Source organism: Nomascus leucogenys, chromosome 15, assembly GCF_006542625.1.
Source record: "Nomascus leucogenys isolate Asia chromosome 15, Asia_NLE_v1, whole genome shotgun sequence".
Classification (NCBI taxonomy): domain Eukaryota; kingdom Metazoa; phylum Chordata; class Mammalia; order Primates; family Hylobatidae; genus Nomascus; species Nomascus leucogenys.
This window is the reverse complement of record NC_044395.1, coordinates 100,195,868-100,216,371: the sequence shown is the minus strand read 5'-3', so window position 1 is coordinate 100,216,371 and position 20,504 is coordinate 100,195,868. Positions and strand designations below refer to the sequence as shown.

Sequence of the window (20,504 nt, the reverse complement as noted above, 5' to 3'; positions counted from 1 at the left end):
TTCAAATTCTAGGAAGGTATTTGGTGAGTTCCACAAAATATAAAGTATATTCTTAGCCAATGACAGACATTTAAAGCGCCTTAGCTTATGTTGGGCCCAAGATGTTCTTTCAAAGAAGAGCTCCACTGCTAAAACTGTTTGAAAATTGTTGGTATACATTAATTATAGTGTAGAAATTTACCTTTTTAAACCAATTTCAACACATAAAACTTAAAAGGGTATCTTGCTGTCATTACATTACCATACAGGAAATGGAGCAGAAGTCCTGTTATTCCAGAAGCCACATTCAAATGAATTTGACATTAATTTTCTACAAATATTGGAGACAACATTAATTAACCGCAAAGGCACATAACAGTTATTTGGTTGCAGAAAACAAGAAATGTATGTTTATTTGTCATGCATACCATGAGGAGCTTCAAAGAATTTTTTTTTTTCAGACTGGAATAAAAAATCTGATTTTTTCTCTTCTCATTCCATATTCTCTTTTTAGTTAAAAGAAGAGCATGCTGAAAACATTCTATTGAATTGCTTCTTTGATGAACGCTTGGGTTGTTCAAGCTTGTCATAATAGATGACAATACTAATGATGCTACTAATAACAGAATTGTTATTTTTTGGATTATACACTTTTTTCTAGAATTTGTATCCTCTGTGTTGACCACATTGTGTATGCAATTATTTAGGTACAGATACCAGCTTCCTTTATATATTAAATGCTAATAGGACCCAGTGTTTCAGGTTCACTTGTGTATGTCATAAAAATGAACCCAATCATTAACCTCTGATTTAATGATTGGCTTAATTACTAGGGACATTGGTAGTACTCACTTTTACATACATGATATCTGGATACTGCCTTGTTATTACATTTACATCTCCTAAGCCATTTAATGAAATTGGGTTTACGTCGAAATGATCTCTCAGATTTTATAAACTTAAACCATTCCCCGACTTTCTGATTTTCTGCTAGAAAACAGTAATAATGAAAAGGAGAAAAAGGGAAAAACATAAAACTCATTTAAAAAATAAACAAAAGCCATTTCAAAGATATTGTCCCATATAAGAATGAAGAAAGGAAGATAAGTAAATGTAGTTTCATCACACAGTCTTCATTCAAAGGCTGAATTTGCCTTTTAAAATTATGCATACCAACTCTTTGTGTATTAACATAATAAAATTGTAATACAATAAGAAAAAAAAGGTTTCCAAAAAGACCAGAGAAGGCCAGATGGCTGATTAAAAGATGCTAAAATGTACAGCTTGCTGGAGACTGGAGTTCCTTTTTAGGTTAATTTTGAAGGACTTGTCCAGGCAGGGAGCCTTCCAGGAGGAAATGCATCCTTGTCTGGGGTTCAGTCAAGGGCTGGACTCCCAAGTCCCCAGTGAAAATTTTCTCTAGGAGAAATTCCTGAGGCAGGGCCTAGACAGAAGGAGTCACCAGATCCTCAGAAGGGGGAGGAGATGATTTACCCTCTCTCTGGTCTGATTTTCAGTTGCAACACTTCTCAGGCAAAGAGTATGCCAACAGCCTTTCTCTTCTGCTTTGCTTGTCTGTGGTGGATACTAGCAACCTATGTGGTTCTAAAGTATCAAGCTGAGATTATAGTATCAATGAGTTGGAACATCAATAGTGCCAAGTGCCATTTAAAAATCTTTTCATCTTCTTGTGTGTTGCTTTTGGAGAGGAAACGTTCTCAGATATGGTTTCTAGTCTTGCAGAAAAATGGCATTTTCAGGCTGTATGGGACTCTTACATCATCTAGTTTCAATCACCTCATTTTGCAGATCAAGAAACTGAGAGTGAGAAAGAAGGGACTGGCCAGAGTCACTCAGCTAGACAGTGACAGACAACAGTGGAACTTCTGGTAAGTTGTGTGGCTTCTGGGCTTTTCCTTCTAAATATAAAAAATGGAAATGAGGGATAGGCTTAGATAATCTTTTGAAGGTTTTTTGCTCTAATACTCTACTTCTGTTATTTATTTATTTATTTATTTTTCTGAGACAGGGTTTTGCTGTGTTGCCAAGGCTGAAGTGCAGTGGTGCCATCATAGCTCACTGCAGTCTCCAGCTCCTGGGTTCAAGTAGTCCTCCCATCTCAGCCTCCCAAGTAGCTAGGACCACAGGTGTGCACTACCATGCCTGGCTAACTTTTTATTTTTTTGTAGAGACAGGGCTCTTGCTATGTTTCACAGGCACTCCTGCCTCAAGCAATTAGAACTCCTGGCCTCAAGCAATTCTTCTACCTCAGCCTCCCTAAGTACTGGAATTAAGTTACGCAGACGATTTTTAAATTTTAGACACCTGTCCATTATTTAATAACCAAAAGGCTTTCATAAAAGTAACATATTTTTATGCCTAAACAACAGCGTTGAGGCATTTTGATGAAGCCTAAAGTTTTAGTTCATATTTTGCATTGTGTAGAGATATTTACTTTAGAATGTGGCCTAGAATTCGGCTAAACACTTTGAAATGTGCTCTGGTTTTGAAAATGGTTGACAATTTCCTATATTACATTCTAAAACTATAAACATCCTAACACTATAAATCTTTCTTAATGAAAGTATAATATATGTTTAATATTTTTACCTATATTGTTTTACTCGTTACTAAAAATGTTCAGATCACATAAATGACTAAGACCAATTAAAAAGTCATACTGTAGAGGACAGAAATGCCCATATAGGTTTTAGTTAGTTGAAAACTCCATTGCTTATAAGTATGGATTAGGTTTTTCTTTTTCATTTCTTCAGCAGGCACATTTTAGACAAACTGACAGCAAATCCATTATGTAATGGCCACTACAAAAGCTTTCATCAAGAGTGTGCATGTTTAGTGTCTCTGTGTGGGAGAAACTCGGTTATGGTAGTTGAAAAGGCAAAAGATTCAAGAGTAAGATAGGACTGGACTTTTAAGTTCTGGGCTCCAAGGATAATGCAATCAGAATTCTCTAATCCTGAGGTTGGAGTGTTGGTTGACTATAGACAGAAGCTGTCTGCATCTTCAAACCATTGGACATGGAGGTTCTCAGATATTTATTTATATAAGTGACATGTAACAAGTTATACATGATGATATTCACAGGAATACCATAAGGATCTAATGATATAATGTGAATGAAAGGTATACATTCTATACACTAGAGAATCTTTTTTCTTTTTGTATTACATATTAAAACAAATGGATGCCTGGAAAGACATGGAGAGTTAGAGGAGAGGGTGTGAAAAGCAAATAGTTTTTTTTAATAAAGTTATGATTTAGAGCAAAGAGACTGCCAGGGAGCAAATGAAATATTGATGCCAGAATATCCAGTATCCACGCTTCTTAAAAATGTTACCTATGTATGAGTCACTTGGAGATAATGTCTCCAATCGGAAACTGCCAGTTCCGATTCAGGTTGTCTGCGGGTGCATTCTGAGATTCTGCATTTCTTAAAAGCTCGCACGTGATACTGATGCTGCTGGTCTTTAATACTTTGTGTAGGAAGGTTTTATGTCTTCAGATGAAGGGTCAACTGAGTATCTTTTCAAGAAGAAACATTTGCTGGGGTTTATATGCCAAGGCAGTACCATCCAGCCTGGCTAACACCCATCTTGCTATACCATAAAAAAGCTTTCTACCCTTTCTGGGTTTATTATTAAGTGTTGAGAAAACATTCGGTTTTTACTGTTTGGCTGGGGTTTCTGGCTGGTAGCAGCAAGGCAAGAGTTTAAATTTAACAGAATTAGGAATAAACAGGATCTAGAGAGAGAGTCTATCCATTACTAAGGGAGAAGAGTTGGTTTTTGTCTCTTTACAAGGCCTTATCTAATAGAGGTCTCTGAATGCTGCCTTAAGAATCTTGGATATGTGTTTGATTGTCTTAACTGTCTTTTTCCTTGACATATTGCATGTTTACATTAGCTTGGACCCTTCAGTTTCCTAATACAAATATGAACAGGAGAAGCCATGTGAGATTTCCCCCTTTTTATATTTTAAGTTCAATTTAACAAACATTAGTAGGTTACGAAGTAGTGGACGAGGCACTCTGAGGGACATGAGGATCAAAAAAGAAGATAGGTTCCAAGTACTGTCAGTTTACCTATAGAGGATACGGACATTAAAAAGAACCAAATATAAGGGAGTCTGAGCTTAAAAACACTAGATTTGGGGAAAAATATGCTTAGAGAGCTGAAAGAAATTGAAATCAGTTCTGCTGGGAGTTAGGAAGACATTGTAAAGGAAGAAGACTTTGAGTAAGGATTTAGAACATGGTTATTTGCACATGGAGACAGCAAATACTGAGACCAAATCTTTGTCGTGTTGCAGATTTGTAAACAGAGAGCAAAAGCAGAGACATAGATTAGAGTAATTTAAGTAGTACCATGTCGAAATTTCAATGTCGTTCTTTGGAATTCAGCTTAAACCCTAGGTCTTGTATGGGACTGTTACAGATAGTGGATAACATTTTAAGGCAGTGTTTTTCTGCATTTATCAACTGTTGATTTATTTTTCTACTGGGCCTAGTTCTCTGGACTGCGCGGGAGGGAAGATCACCTTTTATATAAACATACCCCCTTAGCAAGTAAAATACAGCCTTTCAGCAGGTATATGAGTAAGATAGGGGAGAAAAAAAATGATTCTGAAACATCTTTAGAATCTATTTCTGTATTAACTCATTTATACATTAGATGTTCCTTCTTTACAACTCTTACACTCATGTAATAAAAATTTTCTTATCTCTAACTTAGGTGAATTTACAATTTTCTTTCAAATAAGTGTTTTCCATGAAAGTTACATTGGAGTATTGGTGAGTCATAAAGAAAAAATTGTTTATATCTTTCCTTTGATATGCTGTGCTTAGCCATTTTTTAAAAAATGATTCTGCTAGCCTACTCTGATTTCTGATTGTCCTGGATGGTGCTGTTGCCTAAACAGAATGGGGCTGCGGTATTATCTGGTATTACCAAAGTCAAAGCAACCTGAGGATCAAACGTAGGCAGAAGTGAGGATAGCCAAAGAACATTAGCCATTATCCAGTTGAAAAGCAAGTTTGGGGCCAAAGTCAGAAAGTGAAATACATTCAAAACTTACAGATATTTAAGAACATGTCAGGAAACGGTGGCTAGAGCAGGGCTCTGTTGAGGAATTACAGTGTGGGGTATTTGTTTTTACTGGATATTGATTGTGTTGGCTGAGATGGACTTAAAGAGACAAGAAATGATTTGCAGATATCACCCCCATCTCTTTTGTTGCCTACCCTTGGAAGATATTCTCTTAAGAACACCAATAGTGTGAAACTTGTGCTGCTGTATAAATTTTGGATCCTTTTGAGTTCCACTGAACAAAGCAGTGTACCATTTGTGCTGAGTTTGTTGTCAATATATCCGAATTAATTAAAATCCAGGAAGTGCACAGTATTAAGTCTATGTGACTCTGAATTTTTTGTAAACTCTTTTCAGTGTTGGCTGTTTGCAGATCACTTTGCACCCCTTCTCATTTGTGCTGTTGCTTACCCTTCTTTCACTTCTCTCCATTCTTTCTCATGCTCCAACTTCGGTGGTATAGGATATCGTGATATTATTTTGATTTTTGTCAAATCAGGCTGCCAAATCCAAATTCCAGGCAATACTCAAACTTCAAGGGCATAGATATTTCATACTGCTCAGGGTTTTCACGATTATCCAGCATTTATCTTCATTTTTTTGTTTAAAAACAAGTAAACAACTAAACAAGATATTGAAAGGAAATATGGATGAAGGTAGAATGAAGGGTGGCAGAATAAGAGAAAAGGAATGAGGAAATTAAACAAACATTTATTGGGTGCCAACGTATACCAGACACTTTGCCAGATTCTTTATATACACAGTGCTACTTAATCCGTACCGCGACCTTGTCTTAGGGTTGTCATTGGGCCCACTTTATCAGTGGACAAATAGAGAGTAAGAAAGATTCTAATCAGAGGTCAAAGTCATGCAGGCACTGCCCAGCAGAGCTAAGGCAAGACTCTGGACCTCTAATGCTCTGTACCACCAGGCTGATAACTGCAGTGAAAGTGCTGACCTCTCTTTTTCACAAAGTAGCTTATACTATGCCAAGATAAGCAATTTAGATAAAAGGCAGAAGAAAGATGAGAATTGGGTAAAAGTTACAGATCCACTCCCTTCCAACTAGATTGCACTTTTCATTCACTTTGGACCTAACATATATGGGCTGCTTTATGGTGGCAATAATATTTTTATGTGAGTATGACCTGTCTGTGCCTTAGTCAGCAATATGGAGTTGTGCTGAGTACTCCCTGAGCTATTTAGTAGGTTGATATATAGTCTGCTCATGCTTAATATACAGAAATTGCTTTTTAATATAAATCAAGATGACTGTTTTTTTTCTTTATAATCCATATCTCAACTTCTGTGTTACTAGGAAGTGGTGTTCTCAGCTCTGCACATTTGTTTTTAAAGAGCTACATATTAAGCACTTACTTCATACTAGAAACTGTGTTAGGAGATACATTTGTCAGGACAGTCTGAACTCCGCTGTGATAATATATAAACCTTGAAGTCTTGGTGGATTAACATGACAAACATTTATTTTTCTGTGTCTGCAGAGTCTACTGTGGGCCTTGCTGTTCTCCAGGGCAGCTCCCTCTCAAGTCCTGTGTCAAGGGGCCAATCTGCTTCTATGTTAATGGCTTTGCCGTTCCAACATGTGGCTTCCATATTGCTATTACAGGGAAAAAGAGAGCTGGGGGAGGGGGGTGCCTCAGGGGCCTTTTTTCTGCCTTTCCCTCGAAGTGTCACATTATATTCTGTTCATAATCCTTTTGTCAAAACAAGTCATCTGGCCCCACCTAACTGTGAAGGTGGTGGTGAGGAGGGTGCTGGAATGTATAGGTTTCTCTATGCCCATGAAATAAAGAATTAACAGACACCAGTTAGTTCTATTGATACATCATAAGCTCTTGGAAGAACAAAGATTGAATTTTTAGAAGTTATTTGCTTCCATGGGAGCTATGCAGTCATATGAGGAAAATAATAATAACAGAGAGTAGTTAGGGCTGTATTACAATTTGATAGGTCCTATATAGCTCCTTAAGCCAGCAGCTACTGTTCTCTTTAGAGGGTTCCTTTTTCATCTGAAATAACTGGCTTGAGACTTAAAAACGTCTGTCTTTTGTGTTCATGCTGTCTGCTTTGTTTTCTTAAATATTAGAGGTCAAAATGTGTTTAAAAACCAAATCTGGGCCTTAGAGCTTTTTTCCTGGAGCAGTGGCCTTGTGGTAGCCTTTTTTTTTTTTTTTTTTCATAGACTGAAGAGGATTTTCCATGCCCACTGTGAGCCATGACTGGCAGAATGAAGCTGCTCACCCTGGTAGCTCTTTCTCTGTTAGGCACTTGTTCTTTATAATGTCTCAGCATTTATTACTGGCCTGGGCAAATATTGAGATAGAGTTCTGGCACTGGCCATATAGAGCAGCAAAGCATAGGCAATTGAGTAAAAATAAGAATACAAATAATAATAATAATAAGGCCATGCAAATATGTTTAGGTTTGAGAGAATGAACAGATCCATGGGATTGGGTTGAAGATTGTATCACACTAAAGAGTCTATATATTTTCTTCTTGGGTTTGGTACATATGTTTCTGTTAATACTTTTGTATTAAAAGATAATTGATAATGAGCTACACAATTAATGAGTGTCATGTTGATATGTATGGAGGGAAGAATAAAACCTGAACCATTTTTTGAAAGTTTTTCTTATAGGGAAAACACTTTTCACGATTTGTATCTTATTTATAACTGGAATATGCCTTATCCATACACTTAGATATTTGAGCTTTTACTGTCAAATATTTTCTTTCAACAATTTGTCACTGTGCCTTGATTCTCAGCTTCCGTTGACTTTAAGGTTATATCCATATAATAAGTTTGCTTTGGCATTTAGACATATATTATGACCTCTAAGTAAATGTTTTCAGTAAATCTGGAGAGGAAGTATGATAGTTTCTGGAAATTTGAAGATAAACTAGAAAAGTAATCTGTGAAAATTACACAAATAATAGTTACGCTAATAATATAATCACAAACATTAATTGGGCATTCATTATAATCCAGCTATTGGCTAAATGTTTTACAAGCATATTTTTGTTTAATCTGCATAATTGTGTGAGACAAGGACTATTATATCTGTCTGATCTTTCAAAGTTAGCCAAGAATTGTCCTGCTACAAGATAGTTAAATGGTTTCTAAATGTGTGGGTAATCCACAAAACCAAAATATAACTAAGGAAATTGCTGCTTAAATTTTGTTTTTTAACTTGCATAAAGATAGTCTATTTTAACAAAAGTGCTGCAATCAGGGTAATTGGAAACAGAGATAAATCAGTGGAAATGTGTTTAGTTTTTATCTAAAAGTATCCAAAGAAAAAAATCTACTACTTAGTACAGTGGTTCTCAATGGGGAGAAACCTTGTGTCTCTACCTATAGGACATTGGGCAAAGTCTAAAAAAAGTTTTGATTTTAGACTTTTGATTTTAGACTAGTACCTTATGGATAGAAACTAGGGATGTGCTAAACACCCTCCAATGCACAGCATAGCCCCTACACTAAGGTTTTCTGTTTGTTTGTTTGAAGACAGGGTTTCTCTCTGTTGGCCAGGCTGGAGTGCCGTGGCACAGTCATGGCTCACTGCAGCCTTGACCTCCTGGGATCAAGTGACCCTCCCATCTCAGCCTCCTTACTAGCTGGGACCACATGCATGTGCCAACATATCTGGCCAATTTTTACAATTTTTTGGTAGAGATGAGGTCTCACTATGTTGCCCAGGCTGCTCTAGAACTCATAGGCTCCAGTGATCCTCTTACCTTTGCCTCCCAAAATGCTGGGATTGCAGACATGAGCCTGGTCTGAGTTTTATCCATTCCAAATAGTCTGTAGCACTGAGGTAGAGCTTGTGTGAAACATCCTTCTCTTACTAGATAGGTGAACTCTTGTAATTAAGAGCTCCGTCAGTGGATCTGGGGCTCAGGGTTTTGACTCTACTACTTGACTTTGGGAAGTTAACGTCTTAAGTCTTAATATAACTACTTATACATTGGAAATAGTGATAATACCTACCTTACAAGACTGTTCTGAAGACTGAATGAGAGAATTCTACAAAATGATTAGCATAGTCCCTTGCAGTTAGATGAACTTTAATTCTAGCTGACAAAAAAAACTTTGGTTAAACAAAGTATGTTCTTTGGGGACCCTTAAATACTTCTGCTCAGCAGGTGTTAAAAAGAGCTGCTTCCAGATCAGACAGCTTTATTTGGAATCGTGTCTCCTGTACTTGTTAACTGTATGACCTTGGGGAAGTACCTTAGAACCCTGTGTGCCTCACTTTGTTCATATATAAGATGAGGGTAGTGAGTGTATTTTCTAGAGTTTTCGTGAGGCTTAAATAAGAGTATAAATGTGAAGTGCTTAGAAGGATGTCTACCACTTACAGGCAGACAGTGTTAACTCTTATTATTCATATACCTAATATTGTTAGATAAGGCATAACATATAAATTAATCTTCTGACCAAGTGAACGTTACCCCTTGAAATACCGGTCCTATGTTTTAACAATTAAAATAATGAAAATCACTCTACAATTATTTTTAAAACTGTTGCTTATTTAAAAATGAATACTAAATGATTTTGAACATTTCGTTGTTCACTCAGGGTCCTTGTCGTTGTAATATTATTTCTTGTACTAGATGATAATATAGGAAGCTCTTAGAACAACTGAAGTAAGGATTTTTCTTAATGCAGATTACTGAGACTTTTATTTTTGTCTTTTAAAAAAAATACTGTTTTTGTATCATTTGTATCAAAATATCAGCTGTCTGTGTCTAGGATCCCTATCTTGCCTTTTCTAAATAACTGCATTTGATCAGCTGATTAACAGTATTTATTGAATGTGCTATATACTATGCTCTCCTAGGTAGATTAGCGACCAGAACAAAATGATTTTTCTTGAGGATTTTGATTTAGCAGAAGTAAGCATTGATGACATAATGCCAGTTAAATAACTATAAATTTAAATGTGAGCTATGCTGTGACTGAGCCATCGCAGTTACTATACTTATGGACAAACCCCACTCATGTAGGACACAAGATGGGCCTTCATAAGGAATTGATCATTAAGTGGAAATCTAAAAACTGAGTGGGCATTAGCAAGGCAAAGAGAATGAGCATTACAAGTCGATGCAGCAGTATATCTCAAGGTCCTGATTCCAGAGTGGGAGGCATTAAAATAAAGGGATTTTTAAAAGTCTAGTGTGGTTAAAGACTGAAAAAAAAAAACATCTAGTTGAGGAAGCTAGAAAGATAGCCAGGAGTTCAATCAACCATGGACTTCTAAAGCGTGTAAAATGTTCCAGACTTTATCCAATAGCAGACGGCAAGACAATGGAAAGTTTAAGCTTCTGAATAATATGATGGATTTTCATGTGAAGAATGGCTTGGAAGTAGGAAAGAATCGAGGCAGAGAAAACAGAAAGCATCTGCAGTAGTCCAGGCAAGATGTGATGAAACTAGTGAGAATCCTGTCTGTATTAGGAGTGAACGGTCTCTGAGAAATGACACCTGTAAAAATTCTCCTGTGAGAGGAGGGATGATATTTAGTTCATGAACTTGGAAAATTTTATTTTCACTGTTTTGGCTTTTTAATCTTTTACTTGTTCTTGGCCACATTCTGAAGAATTGCAATTGATGAATAAGCAACTTCCAAAAGAATGAGAAGAACAAATGTACAGCAATAATAAAAATTAAATGTTATTTGTATAGTACTTTAAACATTACTATTGCATTTGATTAGCAACTTTTTATAACAAGTGATGTTTACCCTCATTGTCCCTAGCAAGTGACTATGGTTCGAGTTGAGGTCTCTTAATATATTGGCAGTAGGAAATGCTTATTTCATAGGCCTTGATGCATAACAGGAAACTTTATTTGTCTTGTCTTACAGAGATAGGTGAAATTGAGTAGAAGTGATCTTTCATTTTGTTATTTGCATTATATGAAGAGAGATATAAAAATGTTGACTTTGGCCGGGCACGGTGGCTCACGCCTGTGATCCCAGCACTTTGGGAGGCCGAAGCGGGCGGATCACCTGAGGTCAGGAGTTCAAGACCAGCCTGCCCAACATGGCGAAACCTCGTCTTTACTAAAAATACAAAAATAGCTAGGTGTGGTGGCAGGCACCTATAATCCCAGCTACGTGGGAGGCTGAGGCAGGAGAACGCTTGAACCCAGGACGCAGAGGTTGCAGTGAGCCAAGATCACGCCACTGCACTCCAGCCTGGGTAACAGAGTGAGACTCTGTCTCAAAGAAACAAACTACCTACCTAAAAAACAAAGTTGACTCTTCTGTTTCCATTTTTAGCCACTTGTGTCTTGATTAAAAATACAAAACTTTTGTTTACCTATGTAACAAACATGCACATCTTGCACATGTACCCCAGAACTAAAAATAAAAATTAAAATAAAAAAAGATACAAAACTTTCAGCCTTTAAATAAGGAGAAAGTTAGCTATATCTGTGCATGCAAATATGTGCTATGTGAAATATAAACTGTGTAAATATTAAATATGTATGTGTGTATACACAGCCAGACTAGGGTCTTCAATGTCAATATTTAGATAATTGAATGTTCATTTTAAACATCTATAGATCTGTTTATATGTCTAATTCTAAAATGTCTGTGTATATCTAAACCACTTCTAAAATAGGTATAAAAATATCTTAGGGTTATTGGGAGAATTAAATGAGATAATTTAAAGTGATTTAGCACCTGGCACATAATACGCATTTAATACATTTTAAATAGGCAGATATAATTAAAATATAGTTTTCATTATTACATATTGACTATATAATTTATTATAAATGTATATGTTGATAATTTAATATACTTGTATGTGGATACAAATATACATATATGGACATCTATGCTCTATATTAGCTATTGATTATTATAATAAAAATAGTTGTGCAGTGATATTCAAAATGACATATCGTCTTACAGCCAGTTTTGATAAAATTTGTTAGAGTTTGCATTTTACTTTATTTCTGTCCTGGGGAGTTACTATAAATCTGAACATGAATGCTAGTCGTGAAGTTCGTTTGTTTTTTGTTTTCTTATTTAAGAGACAAACTGTCACTGTGTTGTTGCCAAGTTTGGTCTTGAACTTTTGGGCTCAAGGGATCCTCTCACCTCAGCCTCCAGAGTTGCTGGGATTACAAGCATGTTCCACTACGCCCAGCCATGAAGTTCTGACTCCACATGTACTCATTCATTCCTTGTTATTTAAACAAATATTTACTGGAACTCTATTCTGTGCCAGCCCTTGCAAATCTTACAGTCTGATGAGAAATGAACATGAAAGCAAATAATTGCAATAAAATGATGTGAACAATGTTCACCACAGTGGCCTTTTAAAGTAAGGGGGCATCTGCTACTCTAAATGGCATATGGTTAATTATTATGAACATATTTGCCTACTGTTAAACTAGAGAAGACTAGAAACTAAATAGAGGAGCATTTCTTTCTAAGTATCTATATTTGATTCATCCTTTTGTCTTCATCTACCACCTACATGCTGCTGATGACATGCAAATGATTATCAGTAATTGCTATCACTTTCTTTTACCCCAGATTCCTATTTCCATCGGATTTTTGGCAATCTGTAGGTAGATGTTCCATAGATATCTCAAATTCATTCTGCTTAAAATAAATTCATTGTGTTCCTACTTCTCACAAAAATTGTTTCTTCTCCTGTATGTCTAATCCCTGTTAAATGTATCATCACCCACAAAATCACCCCAACTGAAGTCTGGGAGTTCTGATCAATGTTCAGTGCCTGCCTACACCCTGCTGCTAATTGGTCATCAAATCCTCCTCATCCCCTGCCAATTTTCTTCTTCTCCCTCTTGGGTAAACATGTGCATGGTACACACCCCTTATGCCCCAAATTAGTAGGATAAGAAGGCAATTTTCAAGTTGCTAGGCAGCAGCAGTTGAAGAGAAAGCTCAGAAAATTAAGTCAGTGACTTGGATATCAAAAGCTATCACTTTGTTGTCCCTTTTTCTGAAAGTAGAAAATGTTTCTTCTCTTTAACACGAAATAATAAATTTAAATTCTATTAATCTGTGAACTTCAAAAACAACCTCATACATATCTCCACATCGAGACATTCGCTGAATGTCTCTGTCCTTTCTTCCCTTCCATCACTGATATTTAGTACTTCCAAGGGGAGTTTGAGCGATGAATCTCAGAGTCCTTTTCAAATCTCTCACTGCCCAGGATGTGGATGAGAAATTAGTACTGCAGTTGATGTTCACGGAGAAGTATGTTATTCACTGGAACATACGGAGTATGTTGTTCATTTCATCATTGGAAAGAAATGACTGATATCACAGACATCATGATAAAGGATATCACAAATTAGCTCTGATCAGTTTCTGAGTCTCTGAGTGTCTCAAAATTTTCTTCTGGTCCACGCTCTTTAAAGAGTCATTTATTAACTTGTAAGTGTAAAGTGCAAAACTATCTGAAGCATATCAGGTCTACAGTATGTGGTTCAGCCAGTCCCCCTTGCAGACTTTAAAAACAAAATAAATCAGTGAGCATCTAGGTCCCAAAATCTAGGAAAATGTTTCAAAGTTCCTGAGGAAAATACATTGGAGGAAGAAATGACAGCTTTGTTTTATCCTTTTTTCATTTTTGTGTTTTGTAAAATAGTTTGATATCCTGACAAATATATGTGGAGTGCTATTAATATTCCCCATAGGGGCCGGGTGTGGTGGCTCACACCTGTAATCCCAGCCCTTTGGGAGGCTGAGGTGGGTGCATTATTTGAGGTCAGGAGTTCAAGACCAGCCCAGCCAACATGGTAAAACCCCATTTCTACTGAAAATACAAAAAGTAGCCATGCCTGGTGGTATGCACCTGTAATCCCAGCTACTCGAGAGGCTGAAGCAGGAGAATTGCTTGAACCCGGGAGGCGGAAGTTGCAGTGAGCCGAGATCAAGCTACTGCACTCCAGCCTGGGCAATGGAATGAGACTCCATCTAGAAAAAAAAAAAAAAAAGTTAACCATAAGTGAAAATGAAAAGTTTAAATGACTTTAAAATGTGGGGTTTTAAATAGTATATTGCAATAGTTACACAGGAAAAGGCTGTGTAGAAGGTGAGGAATAGATAAAGAAGACAGTTATTCCTTGAATAGGTAGAAAAAAGAGAAGATTAAATTTGCTTTGAATATTTCTCAAGTAAATGGGTTATTACTTTCTGAGCTCCCAAGTGACTGCTTTTTCCCTCCCTTTGTAAAAGAAGTAAAACTTCTGATGTGCCTTAATATTTCACATCTTGTTCGGTATGTGCATCCTGATCTGGCATGATAGCCTGACATTGTTTGCAAACAGTGGTGTCATTGCAATATACATATTCATTGGTCCTTAGCTAAAATTAGGTTTGCTGAGTAAATAGATTTTGTACAGCCAACCTAAACAGATCACTTCCTGGGATGCCAAGGGAAAACACTGTCAGTGGAACTTACTTCATACTTTATCAACATGTTATCATATTTACAAAATGAGAGAAGGAAAAACTGGACCAAATGAAAAGCTGTGATTCACAAACATAAACCTCTAGAGTGCAGACAAGGGTCCTGTATTTGAAAAGATGATTTGTGAGCGTTCTTCCACAAGCAAGGGATCATTGTTAGTGGATGCTTATAATTCATGGTGGAGCGCTTTAGGAAAATATGCCTGCTAGTCCTTATGCTGCATTTATTCTGTTTTCTGTAAACCAGATGAATGTAGGATTATTTGTATAGCATAATAGCTTTCAGCATGGAAATAGATGGAAAGTTTATTACCTGTTTTCTCCCTTCCCTTAGGAGAGATTTTTTTTTTTACTTTGAAGTAAGATTCTCATAAAAAGCCTGCACATGACAGTGCATCTTGTAGTTTTCTTGGACTAAAGTCCAAACTATAATCCATTCTGCTTTGCCAATTAATCTGGAAGCTACAGAAACAATGGCAAATATGGGGAAAAAAAGTCAATGGATTTTGCCTCACTGGAAGAATGCAGTACTTCTCATGTGGAGATTATTCAGTAAATATTACAGGCTTTCTGACATTGCTTAGTTGAGGGTTACATAACTGTAACTCTCTGCTAGCTAATAGAACTCTATTTAGACTAGATGATTGAAGGAGATGAGAAAGCAATGAGCTATGAGATAGATAGGAGGTAACAGAAAGAGAAAAAGCTTCTGGCTGGAGTGTGGAGACCCTGGAGCCTGAAGGACATGGATTTGAATCTTTCCTTTGATTTTTACTAGCTATCGTGTCTGTCAGCTTCAGTTTTCTCTTCTGCAAACCAGCAATCATAAACTGTCATGCAGATTGCTCTCTGGTTTATGTGGGTTAACATATGACTGGTCATTCTCTTCACCTAGGAGGCATCAAGTCCACTCTGAGTGGTAGATCTTTTTCCTCTTCTTAGCACCTCTTTTTAAAAATATTAAAAATTAACAATCTATGTTAATAAGAAAATCAGATTCCTTCATTTTCAAAGAACCATGTTTAGGAATCTGTGATTTTCTATGGTACTTTTTTTCCCTTGTACTTTTGTTATCTTTCCTCCTCTTTTTAGCACCCATTGTTTCTACAGTTTACATAACCATAACCCTCTGCTCTCAACAAGGAACAACTGAACGCAGGGGAGTCATCAGGATGTGACACTGCATACCCTCCATCAGCCTAAGACTTTTCACCTCTTTCCCTTTCCCTGTGTCTCCCTTTCCCTCCTCCCCTCTCAGAAACAAGTCAACCTATGCTTCAGCTCTATGACTTTTTGAACCAGATACATACATAAATATTTCAGGGGGATGAGTGTCAGTGGCAAACTTACTGACCTAATTCTAACTTCACAAACAGGCTGTGTTTAAAGGAAGAGAGAATAGAGATACAGGTAGGCTAAAAACTCATCATCATAACCATCATCTTCAAAGGAGCATCACCTACTTATGCAGATTGAGAGAGATAAATATAGGATGTTTTACCCGATGCTGATAATCCATTGGGAGGAGAGGAAGGGGAAGATGTTTTTGATTTAATCAATTTTAATACCAACTTCATTTGACAAAGACTCTCATCATAACAATTACACACCTCTCCATTCTAGTTTCCCCATGCAGGTCATTCTCAGGATGTTCCCTTTCTACACTCTTGCAGGGAGAACACTCTTTGTGTGAGTGGCTAGATTCTCAGTGTGCTGTGTTTCAAAGCTAATATCATATTCTGGCACCATATGGGTGATGATAGAGAAAAACAGCCTTTGAGGTCTCACCTTTCAGGAGGGGAGGATGTGAGATTTAATTAATGAATGATGTAAGATCTTCCAGCATCCTGAGATAAAAGACTCTTTGTAAAATCAGAGAACTGCTAATTCTGTAGTCTAAGTGAATACCTGCTGAGCTAACAGGCATTTAAATAACTATTGAAATGCAAAATATGCAGCTTGTATATGTACATATGTATATATGCGATATAAACTACATTTTAATCCTGGAAGATAATTGAAGCTGTCCCCTCAGGTTACATCTTTAAAAACTGAGGCCAGAAATGGATTTTCTCAGGATCACAGAGCTTATTAGGACCAGATGCCAAAAGACAACTCAGATCTCTTAGACCCAGTGCTCTATGGAACATGTAAGATGGCCTCACTATTGATGTTCTATATTTAATCTATGGAATCTGACTAAGAACTGGCCTCAGACCACTTTCAAGCATAAGCAAGGTTAGTAATGTTGTATGAAAGATCACAGATTATTTTTCATCTTATTGGGCATACAAGAAGATACGGGCTTAAAGCCAAATCTGTGCTAGCAAAATATTATTGGCCACAATCCATGCCATTTGCCAAGGCGACAAGTGCGTTGTGGGATCGAGTGGAGTTTAATGTGATGTTGTGGTGGTATTGAGGCTTGGTAGAAAGTCGGTCATAGGAAGTATATAGAGCCTTTCTGTATAGCAAACCAGAGGATACACCCAATAGTGAATGTATTGGCCTAATACTGATCTAGCTTATCATTGTTGCTGATATACTAGGAGATTCGTCTGAGTCATAGTGGAATGAGCTTAAGACTTTGAACCAGATGAGTTGAGATTAAACACCCACGTTGGTATTCTCCTTACTAACTTCATGATTTCTGGCAAATCACTGAACCTCTCTGAGCCTCAATGTACTTTTTTATAAAATTGGAGTAATAATTTCTAGATTATGTGGTTTTAGGGAGAAGTATATAAGATAATTCAGGTAAAGTTGCATTGAATAGTGTTTATCACATATCTATGTAGTCTCTCAGTTAGAAGTGTAGTATTTTGAATCTAAATGTAAAGAAAGATGTCAGTAAGAATTAGGAAATATAGACTGGATGTGGTGGCTCACGCCTGTAATCCTAGCACTTTGGGAGGCCGAGGTGGGTGGATCACCTGAGGTCAGGAGTTCGAGACCTGCCTGACTAACATGGTGAAACCCTGTCTCTACTAAAAATACAAAAATATTAGCCAGGTGTAGTGGTGGGCACCTATAATCCCAGCTATTTGGGAGGCTGAGGCAGGAGAATTGCTTGAACCCGGGAGGTGGAGGTTGCAGTGAGCCGAGATCATGCCATTGCACTCCAGCCTGGGCAACAGAGCGAGATTCTGTCTCAAAAAAAAAAAAAAAGAGAATTGGGAAATATATTGGGCGTTTGCTATGTAGAATGCAATGCCCCAGAGATGGAGAAGGAAGTGTTGATACAACCAATTAGAACATCTGTATCTTCCACTAGTTAGGTAGCTTCACTCAAATATGATAGTCACACTTCCAGATATTACCATACTTACCTCACATATAAGTGGCAAAAGCCCGTTTGAAAAGGTGAGACCAAAAGAGGACAATAGAACTTCAGATGGTGGAAACTTTATTTTTATAGGAAAGGTCCATTTTCCCTAGGTCACCTTGTTAAATGTTTTAGTTTTTTTAAATTTTTCTTGGTTTCAGAGTCAGCTTAATTAGTCAATGTTAAAGTCTCCAGAGGCCATATCATTCCTGTCTCTGATTTTTGAATTTTTTTAATGGAGTTCGGGCCAATTCACGACAAAAGTTTTAGCTATTCAAATAGCTCATGTCTGTTTCTCTAGGAATATTCAATTTAGGCTATTGTTTTAGGTGGCTTCAACTGTCTAGATAATTCATGTTTTTATGCAGGCAGCTTATAGGGATTCATTTCCACAAAAGTTTTTACTGGTCTCTTCATATTTTACAGTTGCTTTAGTCTTAGTCAATCACAGTGGTCTATATAGCAGCTTATTATGGGTTATTGTAGTAACTCTTTTATTTTAAGAAGAGGGGATTGACTTCTATTCGTTTAACATTGTTTAGGTAGATTTCTATCTGACAGCAGACGATGGGAAGTAAAATGACTTTTGAAAATATTTCAACTTTATGAAGCTATGAGAGTCAAATCAGTTAAAGGAAATAAATGGATATCACAAGTCTTTATTGTGTCATTGATGACTCCAATTAAGAATAACATTAATTTATTCAGTGCCTATTTTTGTCACATTATTCTTAGATGTTCTCCATGCAGGCTAAGCATTTGACATACATTATCTCATTTAACCTCAACAACCAATCTGTAAGGTCAAAAGTATTATTTCAACTTTCGAGATGAATCAATAAATAAAGGCCTTGAAGAAACAGTAGGCTATTTTCTCATATACCTATAGATAGTGAGGAGAAGAACTGAGACTAAGAATATGGTTTATCTCGAGTCTAAAGATTGTGATCTTTGGGCTATGTTGCATTTTCTTTGTGTTAAATTGTATTTGTCATATTATATTTATTGTGGGCACCACACGTCTTGAAAGGTGTAAATCAGAGAACGCTGAAAAAAGTCGGGCAAATAATGAAAGAATTGGATTTGGGGCATATACAGATAGATTAAAGGTTATTAAATAAAGCCCAAGTTGTGGGGAGGGGTTTTAAACACACACATGATAAAAGATATAAATGCTAGGTGCAATTGGAATTATATATAAACCAGATCAACATTATATGATAAGGATTTTAATGAATGTGGAGGCTATTGGGTATTTGACAGCCTCTATAGAATAAAAAGCTATTGGATTTTGAAACTCATCCTGTGGGAAATATTGGAAGCTCAATCACTTGAGGAATAAAAGCTAAATTGAATAAAACATATCTCTAATCTCCAAAATGATCTCTCTGTGCAAAATGCATGCACAAACACACATACCATTCAAAGGTACTTTTAAGCTTTACATACTACATATCTCAGTGCATTTAAATAATAGTCTTAATCTAAATAAAGAAAACACTTAAAATGAAAAACCTTTTTAAAAATTAATTTGCAGTAGAAACAAAACTATTGAAGGATAAATTGTAGAAACCGAAGATTCTTTACAGTTAGATGGGAAACATGCAAGTCATTTAAAAATAATTAGTTTTGCAAAAGTATACATGAATGGAAGGCCTTGGAAAGGAGGCAAAGAATTAATTTCCCCAAAGACGCTGCAAATAAAATTGTGGTTGGCACTTTTCATTCTGCAGAAACACCTTTTATTGGTATCTTGTCTGTTCTCTTGGGTGGCATTTTAAAATAGTGTGTGCACTAATGATTGTCCAGTAACACAAATGAGAAAGGCAATTTTGAAACATTCCACTCTGGACAGACACTGAGCCCAGCCTTGGTTGGTCTCTTCTTAAGGAGGCCTAAAAATAAATTGCAAAAGTAGTTATTCAGACCTCTGTTAAGTGGGAGTTTCAGGTTCTGCCGTGTCTTTTTATCCTGTCCAGTGCTCCTGGATGCTCATTATTTAGCAATGAAAGTGAGGATCATGACACAGAAAGAGGCCATTCAACTGCCCTGACTTGTTTCTTTTTGTCGTTTGCTGTAGGTCCCTGAATCACACTAGCCCTCATGATCTCTTGCTCCGTGTTCACTTAAGTTCTAGTGTCCTTTCTCCAAATGATTTTTAAAGGCTTCTCTATGTATTTAATCTCTGGTGCCCCAACCACTTCAGGCCTCGGTGGCTTTGCTTTGATAAGAAGTGATGCTATTTTTGCCATGTTAACTAGTATCCACCGGACTCAGGGAAATATATCATGATTTCCCCATTGCAAACATAATAAAGAATGGACCCATTACCCTGCCATTCAAAGTCTTTTATAATATGGACACAGTCTATATTTCTAACCTTTTTTATTTTTAGTATATTTCTTATATTTTCTTTTCTATATTTCTCAACCTTTACTTACATATGCCTTTGCTCCAATGAGACCGCTCACTGTTGCTGAGCTTAATGCTTGGCCACTTTCCTGCTCTTGCTGAAGTGTTCCGTCTGCCTCTACTGTCTTTCCTATTTCTTGTGTTCTCTCTGTTCTATTCACATTTATCTGACGATCGAAACTCTATTGTTAC

The 20,504-nt window shown here is 36.7% G+C and overlaps 1 protein-coding gene across 7 annotated transcripts in view; it reads left to right on the top strand.

Annotated features, from left to right (window-relative positions):
* Positions 1-20,504, top strand: part of LRRC4C (leucine rich repeat containing 4C) — a 1,364,302-nt gene that overhangs the window by 1,229,008 nt on the left and 114,790 nt on the right. For 4 of the 7 annotated variants that reach the window (XM_030829357.1, XM_030829355.1, XM_030829354.1 and 1 more), the window contains one exon: positions 1,789-1,868. The exons of the other annotated variants lie outside the window; for them this stretch is intronic. The gene's annotated coding sequence lies outside the window, so the exon portion shown is untranslated. The remainder of the gene's footprint in view (positions 1-1,788; positions 1,869-20,504) is intronic. 7 annotated transcript variants of the gene reach the window in all.